Source organism: Argiope bruennichi, chromosome 9 (assembly GCF_947563725.1).
Source record: "Argiope bruennichi chromosome 9, qqArgBrue1.1, whole genome shotgun sequence".
NCBI lineage: Eukaryota > Metazoa > Arthropoda > Arachnida > Araneae > Araneidae > Argiope > Argiope bruennichi.
This window is the reverse complement of record NC_079159.1, coordinates 37,255,841-37,266,197: the sequence shown is the minus strand read 5'-3', so window position 1 is coordinate 37,266,197 and position 10,357 is coordinate 37,255,841. Positions and strand designations below refer to the sequence as shown.

Sequence of the window (10,357 nt, the reverse complement as noted above, 5' to 3'; positions counted from 1 at the left end):
TCCAGCATCGAGCAGAAATGAGATAAGTAGTATCAGGACAGAAACAAGTTTTGTGAACGCTGACATATTGAAGAATAAGTTGTTTTTAAGTTTTGTTTGCTATGCAATGTTTTTTTTTTTAATTTGTTCTTATAGTAAATTTCGTTTTCGCCCAAAGGAAAGGATTTCATTCTACTTAGAAAAGAGAATATACGAGTGGACAGAGATCCTATATGTTTTGTAATACTACGCGGAGGATTTGTAATTAAAAAATAATATGAGATAGAATTGTCAGAGACGCGTACATTAAAAGCAACAATGTTTTGATTTTAAAAAGTTACGCTCAGCTAGATATTCTGAAGATCTCAATCTATGTTCCGGGAAAATTATCTGATAATTTTCGCAGTACTTTACAAAGCATTAGTTTGTGGAGCTATTCGCTCTTTACAATGTCGGAAATGTCATTGTAAAATTGAAATGTCAGCTGTGTAATTTTAATTAACTGCACAAGTAAATTTAATTTTTCAATGATGCATGTCTTTCGTAAATACAAGATTAGCTGAAAATTTAGAAGGTTACATTAGTGTGAAGCATTATCCTTTTAAATGCATAACTAAAGATATATGAAGTCGAACCATACTTTACCTACAATTTCGACAATAATGATGTTAAAAATTTCGATAAAAGCCTTGTTTTTGTTTATTAATTATTATAATGATAACCATGAAGGAACAGAAATTCGGTCGAGAAATTAAAACGTTCAATGTTCCTGATCAACTTGCCGCTAAATAATAATAAAAAAAATTTAATATTTGCAATTATTTATGAAGATTATAATTCTTATTGATCTAATATCTACTATGGTACAATGGAAACATTATTCAAATAGTTAAGAATATATTTTTTTCAGCATTTATATTTTGCAAGGTTTCTCACTGATTTGGAAATCATGTTACAAGTTTGGAAATCATTTTTCACTAAATTGGAAATCATGTTTTTATAATAGACGTTTTTATTTCTGACGTCATAAGAAAGAATTTAAAAACTTTAAAATTAATTAAATGTCGCTGTGAATATTTATAATTTTTCTAAATTATTAATGCCAAAATTTATTTTAATAAAATAAACTTTTTTATTAAATTTTCTCACCTTCCTTTCGCATTGATTCCTTTCGCTTCGTATTATTTTAAAGTTGTTGACTCATTTTATATAAAGAACGTGACAACTCTACACGTTGATTCTCTTTTAATGCGATAACTGTTAACATTCGCCTTCCATCTTACAAAGCATTTCAAGGCATTAAAAGGGAGGCGAGAAATTGTACTCAAGGCCAGAGGTATAACATTACATTAGTCTATGGAACAGAGAGATTTATCGTTTTCTCACCATAGAAAAATAATTTTTAATTATTTTAAAACATTACATTCAACAGCTTTTTATTCTTAAAAAATGACATTAAAAGTAGTAAAATACTCGAAATTTATATTTTTCCACCTCCTATTCCTTTGCTGTTTCATTGAAAAACATTTTAATTTTAACTATAGTATTTTTAAAGCTAACTAAGGTAATATTTAAGCTTGCTTCCTGAAAATACTTCCTTTTTAATTTCATTTTTAAAGTACAAATGAATAGTCACATTTTTGAAATTAAAATTCCTCCGTTTTTTCAAATCTTTTGAATTAAACTGAAGAAGAATTAAACTTTAATAATTGGATACGATAACCAAACAAAAATAACCTTGACAATCACCATTCTATGTTTACATTTCTTTTTAGTTTCTCATAATTGCTGAGCTGTAATTTCAACTTATTTAATTTTCATAAGAGTTGTAGTATTTGACTTTAGCGGTTTGGTTTAGCTTGTTCTCATTTCGCAAGAAGTACATTTTTTAAAGTGTTATAGCATAATTATGATATAAATCTTATTTAATGACTCCGTTTTATACTATAATATTATTTGCATGCATATTATAATATTTGAGTAATTTTGTCAATAATATTGTTGACGATTTTTTGGCATCTTCATCTAAAAAATTCGTTCATCTAAAAAATTTTAGATTTTGTATCAAAATTATAACCATTACCAAAATTTTATAAAATTTTATAATCAATTTTTTTCCTATGAATTTTATTATTTATAGTAAAAAATAAAAAAAACTGATTATAAATTTAAAAGATTTTTTTTTTTGCATAGTTGGCAATAAATGTTTTTAAATTCTATCGCAAACGACTTTTTATAAACTAGTTAACAATTATTATTTCGTATAGGTATTCTAAAAAAGTTCGTTTGCAGCGGAACTGTTTTATTTATTTCTACGTTAATGCAAAAATAGATAAATCTTTTTTTTCATTGATTTTAGAAAATAATTATTCTATTTTGTAAGGAAATAAATTGAAAATTTATTAATTTGAAACTATAATCAACTTGTATTTCGCTGAACTGAAAGATAAATCGGAATTTATAACTTTATGCATATTCCTGCATTTATATTCAAAATCCATTATAAAACGCTTGTTCCTTTAAAATCTTTAATATATCACCATTTTAAAGAAAATTCTAGAATTGGGTAAGTTAACTGTATTTCAGAAATGAATATATATAATAAATATTTTTTCATTTAAGATCGTAAGAAAATATTTTTGATCGTTTTTGCTTTCTATTACAGCTTTCAGTAATGTACTAATATTATTCTATCTTTTTATTCATAATTAATTCGTTATATATTTCTTTTAAAATGTTATTTTAATCCTTGGTGAAAATAAATGAATTATTTCAAGTCAACTTGCAAAATAGTGCATATTGCCTAGACAAATATTTTATCTCTCTCATTTGCGCATTTTTTTTTTAACAGGTATTTCATTTTATATTTCTGTATCAAAGACAAGTAGTCGGAATTCCTAATCCGATACTCCCGCTAGTCATACACATCTTTTAGAACATATTGTTTGGCGATGAGTCATTCTTTTCTGTTCCACTTTCACTGCATGATTTGTTTGTTTAACTTGCTCCTACTTACCATCTTAACATAAATTCCTCCTTATTGTTAGTTCGTTCGCCATACGTTGAAAAATGTATTTTTGCATAATTCCGTAATGTCTAAATGATTTTGTCTAGTCCGAGCAATCTCTATAATCTACAGTAGCTGGATCCATATGTTTCGGATTAGAGAGAGTCTGTTGTATTTCAGTATCGAATTAGCCATTTGCTGAAGTATCGAAATTTATAGTAACAGAATTCATTTAGTACATAATAGAATGCATACTTTTTGTATCATGTCAATTCTCACATTTATCATAAATGAAAATTGATATTTTATTGTTTTGTGAAAATAGTACATATAATTCATTCCAGTTCGAATCTATATATGCGGTATCCATTAAAATGATTAGTTCTCGAATATCGGTAAAAGAAATTACTCCAAACGAATTACTGCTGAAATTTTTCAGCAGTAAACTGGAGCATATTCTGTCCTTGACTTATAACTTGAAGCGCAGATACGTTTGAGAGTTCTACATTTTCTTTTCATTCAGTATCTTGTAATTTTGAAATAGAAAAAGGAAAATCTTGTTCTCTTCTGAAGCAAAGAAAATAATCAGGAGGCAAAATATAGCAAAAGAAATTTTATCTAATCTAGAGAAGAAATCTAAAAGTCAAATCCATGATGGAAAACAATACAACAAGCAACGATTTACATGAATAAGTTTCTATCATGAGACCATTGAAATTCCAGAAATCTGATTTTGGGATTTGTTCTTCTGGAAAATTTTTTAGCTTGATAATGTTTTTAGGCTGAATGATGTCTAAATGATGAATGTGTTTTCTAAAGGTTTGTGTTATAGTTAGAGTTCTTAGAAGATTTCTAATTATAATATTAAAACTTTCTTTAGGAAATTAATCGTTTTAAAATGTACAATAAATGCTCTCTGTACAATTTATTTTTTACCAATAAACGTAAGTGATGCAAAAATGATCATAATTATGATAATCATTGCATAAATTTAACTCATTTTCTTCATCTTTTCAAATTTGATTTAAAAAAAATGTAATTTCTAAATGGCAGTTTAAAATTTTTTCATTCTTAAACTTTTAAACTTATGTATCATTTTAACCTTAAATTCGTGTTAACGTTTTCAAATAAAAAAATATTAATTTGTAAATAAAAATTTTATTTTTAACTACCATTTTCTTAGATTCATTTTTCATAGAGAAATAGAAACAATTTTGCAAATTATTTTCAGATATTAACAATCAAAAACTCCAAGGCATACCAAAGTAATTTTGAAGTTAGTTTTGCTAAAATTAAATCTACCTTATCTTAAACATAATTAAGCTTAAATACAGTTATCGTTGCATAACATTTTTATATTTTGCTTTCGTGTTGATTTAATCTATTCATTAAGTTCTTTTTACAAGCAGATTGGGATTCATGATTTCACTAATATTCTACTTTTTTTTAATTCGTATGTTGACGGTGAATGTCCTCAGGTTTTTCTTCTGGGACGAAATGGCAGTAAATAACTCGTTTCTTAAATGAGAACGAGATCTTTTAGCTACAATTTTATTCAAAACTGAATACATTTTGCCGCTAAAAATATATTTAAAGCAGCAGCATTGTTTATAAATTTCAAAAGCATTAAATAGATATCCTATGATATAAATCCGAAATAAAAGGTTGACTTGGAAAAATAAATGGAATCTTAGAAAAAAGAAAATCTTCTTGAAGAAAAGTGTATCTTAAACAGTCACCAAATTTCATTTAAATAAATAAATTAAGAGATGAATTAGAAAAAAAATAATATAAAATTCTCTGTAACAATAATAATTTTAAAACAAGTACAGGAAAAATATTTCAGGAATCTACAGGAATTCAGAACTACAGGAATTTACAGGAAATTATCTACAGGAATTAACATTAACTTAGAAAACAAATTTTAAAGTTATCAGTTTTATTAAATAAAACAAATAGTATGGTTTAAAGATTATAAAAATGGCATTTTCTCTTTCCTTATATTGGAAATAATGGAAATTGTAGGCAATATCTAAAATAATATTTTATTAACAATTTTTATTTATATATATTATTGTCGATCAAATAATAATCAAGGGAAGAAGGGCTTTTTATTCCAAGTCCAGAATTATTTTACTAAGTAGCTTAAAGTATTAGGATAATTATAAATAATAAACTATCAAATCGAAGTCACCTAAAAAGAAAACTAAATTTGACATATCTTGTTGGAAAAATTTTAAATCGGAAATATATCATCCTGGACGAATCAAAACGCAGTTTTTTAACTTGTATATGAGTTTCAAATATATGCGATGTGTCAAATCGCAGCGAAGAACAGATTTTCTTTTTAAACAAGTGAAAAATTCTGAAGTAATTTAGAAAAATGGAATTCTAAAAGGAAAAAGACTGCTATAAAATTTTACAGCATTTTTACTTTATCTTGCAAATATCTCAAAAATATTGCCTGAAAGAAAAGGGAAAAGAAATATTTTCAACTTCTCTCAGTATTTAAAACGAGCATTTATATAATGAGTATTGATGCAGATAAGATGATCAGGGCTGAAACATTAATGTTTGTTGTAAAGCTTGTTATAAATTTTTTTTAGAATGTAATAATTTAGTGGAACCTCAATATTTCAAAATGATTTTGAAGAATCGGGAGGGAAGGGAAAGGGGAGGATTTTATTCATATAAAATTACTTTATTTTCCAAAAATTATATGATATTGGTGAGATTGTTGTGAAACGTTTTTATTTTTCGTGAACATTTTTTCCCTTAAGTTTTTGATGTACGTCATAAAATGAACATAATGTGGAAACATTATTATTACAAAAGTTGCGTGCAAAGAATTTAGATAAATATATTTCTACAAATTTCAGGCAGGAAAGGAAAATTGAGGGCTGATTTTCGTAGATTTCAGAAAATATTTTTCATTTAAAATTACAAAACCATTTGGGATATTTGAAAGTAAAAAGAGTCTAAACAATAGGGATATTTTATAATCAAACATTTATTGTGGTTTCTTGAATTTTCCTCAGTTGTAGTACATATTTGAGTTAATGTAATATGCATATATCTTGAATAAATTGACTCTATATTTTCATCTTAGTTTAACTTATAACTTTTTATCTAAAATTTTGAAAAAATGGAACAAAGCTATTTTTGATTTGAAAATTTATCTTAAAATTTCTGATTTAAAATTCGAGCTCATTTAGTGCAGTGTATTGAAATATTTATTTTTCATTTTAACTAAACAGATATTTCTTTATTAAATTTCTAAATTTATTCTTTCCACATTCATGAAGGAAAAATCGGTAATAACCACTTAATGAGCAAAGACTAAATTTGAAACGATGCAACAAATTGTTTTAGCATAAATTGTGTTCCTAGATTCCAAAGAAAACAATTTCTTTAATCTTAGTTTTGGTGAAAAGCTCTGCATTTTAATTTTAAAATTGTAATTTTCGTTTCTTTATAACATAATCATTTTGGAACCGTGATTATGAAAACAATGGAGTTGCAAAAATATATAGTACCCAAATCATAAATGATACGATCATCTGTAGCCTCTTTAATGATTTAGTTAAGGCAAATAGTACCTGGAGCTTGCTATTAATTTTTCGACCCCTAAAAATAATGCCTACGACATGTCTATCCTACTTTGCTCCCGGTCGTTTAGTCTCTATTGGAAAGAAAATAACCTGTAATGATTTATTTGTTACAATCAAAATCCCAAATGTAAAAAAAAAAAAAAAAAAAAAAAGAATGGATATGCAAATGAATGTCAGTTATCTATTTGGTGAAACATGTAGATTTAATTTATTAAAATTTTATTCAAGTGAAATCCATTCCAATCCTACTTAGAAAAAAGAAACAAACTGATAAAAAGAATCTTTCTGGGAGATTTTAAATAATAGTGAAAAACAAGCAAACCAACAGACAGACAAAAAAAAAAAAAAAAACATTTATATTATTGATATTGAAAAAAGAGTGATAGCATTTTTGAAAACATATTCTCTTTAACAACTGATATTGAAAAATTACTGTGTAATATAGCTAATCATTGCATTTGAGAAAGCATGACGTGAAAAAAAATTACTATATTTTTTTTCTTATTGTATAAAAATAATAAAACATCACAGACATTATAAATTCTATTTATTTTGTTATTTAATAATAGTTAAAAATGCTTTTTTATGAAAAATTCAACAAAAAGTGTTTTTATTAATATATTATTTCCTTAATATAAACACTGACCTAAAATTAGTCTTATTGTCTGAATACGAACCCTTTAACAATGAGATGAAAAGATTCGAAGCTAGCCAAAAAGTTCCATTTATTTTAAATATGTGTCTTTTTTATTATTACATTTGGAGATAAAGCGATCTTTCCTGTTATTGTCTTTCATCTCTCCTTTTCTTAAAATGTATCCTTGACATTCACCTGCTTCGTTGTTTATCTGACTATTTTGAGAAAGAAATTTTGTTGTGGCGTTTATAAAATATCAGACTGGAGAAGATTTATTTAGTCTGATTCAGCTTCTTTAATATCTTTTTAATTCAACAAACGTATTTCATTCTCAGAATATTGCAAATGGGCCAAGAGCTAAATTCGTAGAATTCTGTCATTGCTAAATAAATACCTGATTGCAATAAATTATTTCTCTTATTTCTAAACATCTCTATAATTTTGTTACAATGCCGAAAAAATTACTTTAATTGAAATTCAATTGATGAAAGTCACATTAATTTATTGCAAATTCTATAAAATAAAAGGGCAGCTTTGAACGTTCTTTAATTGTTTTGATTGTTAATGAATTCTTATATATCAGAGTATTTTATTTTATTTGCTTTAATATCATCTAAAAGAAGTACCGCAGCCATATGAACGCATCAAAAGTTTCAGCACTTGTATCTCCGAGTATCCTTCAGTATTTTTAGAGAGATCTCGAATTGCCTACCCATAATATCGGTATTATGGAGTAGGCTTTCTCCATAATATTCTATTTTGCAGGCCAGGATGCAGCTTTTTAACTACTGATGCAAAGGATATTATCCTAAGCCCGATGCATATTCAGTTTATGTCGGGTAATAAATATTATTTCGAAAAATGATTAGGATAATGCCCACATTCGAGTTTTATCAAATAAAAACTGCTTTTACTTGATGTCTACGCTGTATAAATCCTGATGTATTTTACTTCCGGCCTATAACAGTTTTGAGAGCAAAGCAGTGTTATGTTTCAAGCTTACTTATTGTAAACAGAAGATTTCGAACTGGGATTAACTTCAGAGACAGAGGTTTTCTTTTCTTTTCATAATGGTTTACGAACTGCTTAATAGGAAGTCTGCGCCTTTATCTTGACACAGATATTAAGATTTATGTTAAGATAAATATGCACTTGATTTTCAATTAAAAAATTGTAACAATTTATTTATTTGTACAAAAAAATTTGCGTAAAAATTTTTTAAAAGGACTGTGAAAAAAAGTATATAAATAAAACTAGAATTTTGAAAGCTGTTACAAAATTTCTATATATAAAATGGATAATCTTCCAATATTTGTTTTTATTTGAGCCTTCATATTTATCTACTCATTTTTTATTAAGTATTATTTAAATTAATTTTTTTCATGATCATAATTTGATGTAAATCGATGTAGACTTAAACTGATAGAGTTTTAACATTACACGTTGTTTTAGTTCCTAGAATGAAAACTAGATGTCACCACTAATATTTCAGAAGTTAAAGACCTTAAAAGAGGGCAGAAAAATAACATGCATTTTGACATAAACAATTTCGTTTTATTTGTTTCCCAGTAGTTTAATTCTGAAAAGTAGTTACATTCTCTAAGCTCATTCAATTGGATTTGTGACTTTTCAATGTCTTTATTAAATGGGAACTTCTTGACGAATGACGCACTTCACACGTGCCTTGTTACAACCAATAATCCTACCTTCCTGCTAACAACGTAGACGACCTGGTCAGTACATTGAATTGCGACATCGTTTCTGTTACTATTGAAAATTTCGGCTGTGTTAGACGTAATTTTATTCTCCTAAACAATTTAAATTTGATTTCGAGAATAAACAATTTGGTGATTTGTAACTTTTTCTGTGTGTTTGAAGAATCAATTGGATTATATTCTGAATTAAAAGGATACTAAGGTAATTTTATTTATATTAAAAAATATTTGTATGTGAACTTTTTTGAAATATTGTTAATGTTTTTTGAGATTAAATCATATACTTTTATACTTCAATTGCGTTTCATAGTTTCATCTGTTTAGATTTAAAAAAAAAAAAAAAAATAGTACTTTTCTGTTAAGTTTTCGGATAGTTCATTTTGAGCGAAATCGCGCCAAATCTTGGCATCCACTTGTAGATTCCCAGGGTATGATTTTGATTGAGATTCCGGTATTATCTTGAAATTATTTATCCCAATAACGCAGGTACTTATTTGAAATCAATATATTTTTAATTTGGATGTTATCACATTTCTAAAGCGATTTTTTAAACGTATAACGTTAAATAGTGTTTGTTGAAATATGTTCCGCAATGTTTCAGATAATGAGAGAATGCAACGTGCATGTCCCTTTAATGTTCTGTTCGGTTTTTTATGTATAAAATCCAAGGTGAATGATAACGTGCCATTCTGTTGATTCCCAGCAGCGTTTTATGCAACAATAATTTTATTAGTGTATGAAGCAATTATTGACCTATTTCTTATCGCAAATGCACTTCCAAGGGATATTTGTCTTAATTAATAAATACACATAACAAAATATTAAAATATTGACATGTCTTTAGGAATATATGCAGGAATCGTATATCACATTGCTTTTTTTTTATGCTGACATTTTTTTCGGAATCTAGAATAATAATTAGAATGCAAACAAAATTTAGTTTCCCACATAAACGGAAAAAAATATAATAAAATAAAAAACATTTTCAAAACTTTAGTCCGTTTGTTAACATATTATAGAATCCTAAGTTGCTATTGCAAGTTTATATTTTAAATTTGATTAGAAGATTTAATTATGTGAAGCAACATGTTTTTCTGAAAAACTTTTGTTATATTTTCTTTTTGTTATATTTAAATCTGATTTTATATTAAAATAATCATATGTGACGAAATTCAATATCTAGTTTAATTTATTGATTCGTTTAAGCTGTTTATATAACTGTTTTTTTTTTATATTAATCTATGAGAGGCAAATAATATTAGTGCTTTATATAACTTTGGAATTGTTTTATTGTTACTTATTTGATGCATGTTTTATTTCTGTATTGTTTATTTTGTTTATATGTGAAAGGTATGGCTCACAGGGTATATTTTATAGTAATATGTTATTCTTTGGCAGTTTTAAAAAA

At 26.2% G+C, this 10,357-nt stretch overlaps 1 protein-coding gene across 4 annotated transcripts in view; it reads left to right on the top strand.

Moving 5' to 3' along the window:
- Positions 1-8,890: 8,890 nt before the first annotated feature.
- Positions 8,891-10,357, top strand: part of LOC129985141 (period circadian protein-like) — a 33,469-nt gene continuing 32,002 nt past the window's right edge. For 2 of the 4 annotated variants that reach the window (XM_056095063.1, XM_056095064.1), the window contains exon 1: positions 8,891-9,151. The gene's annotated coding sequence lies outside the window, so the exon portion shown is untranslated. Of the gene's footprint in view, positions 9,152-9,414; positions 9,436-10,357 lie in introns of those variants that run through there. The other 2 variants (XM_056095061.1, XM_056095062.1) reach the window with 2 other exon arrangements.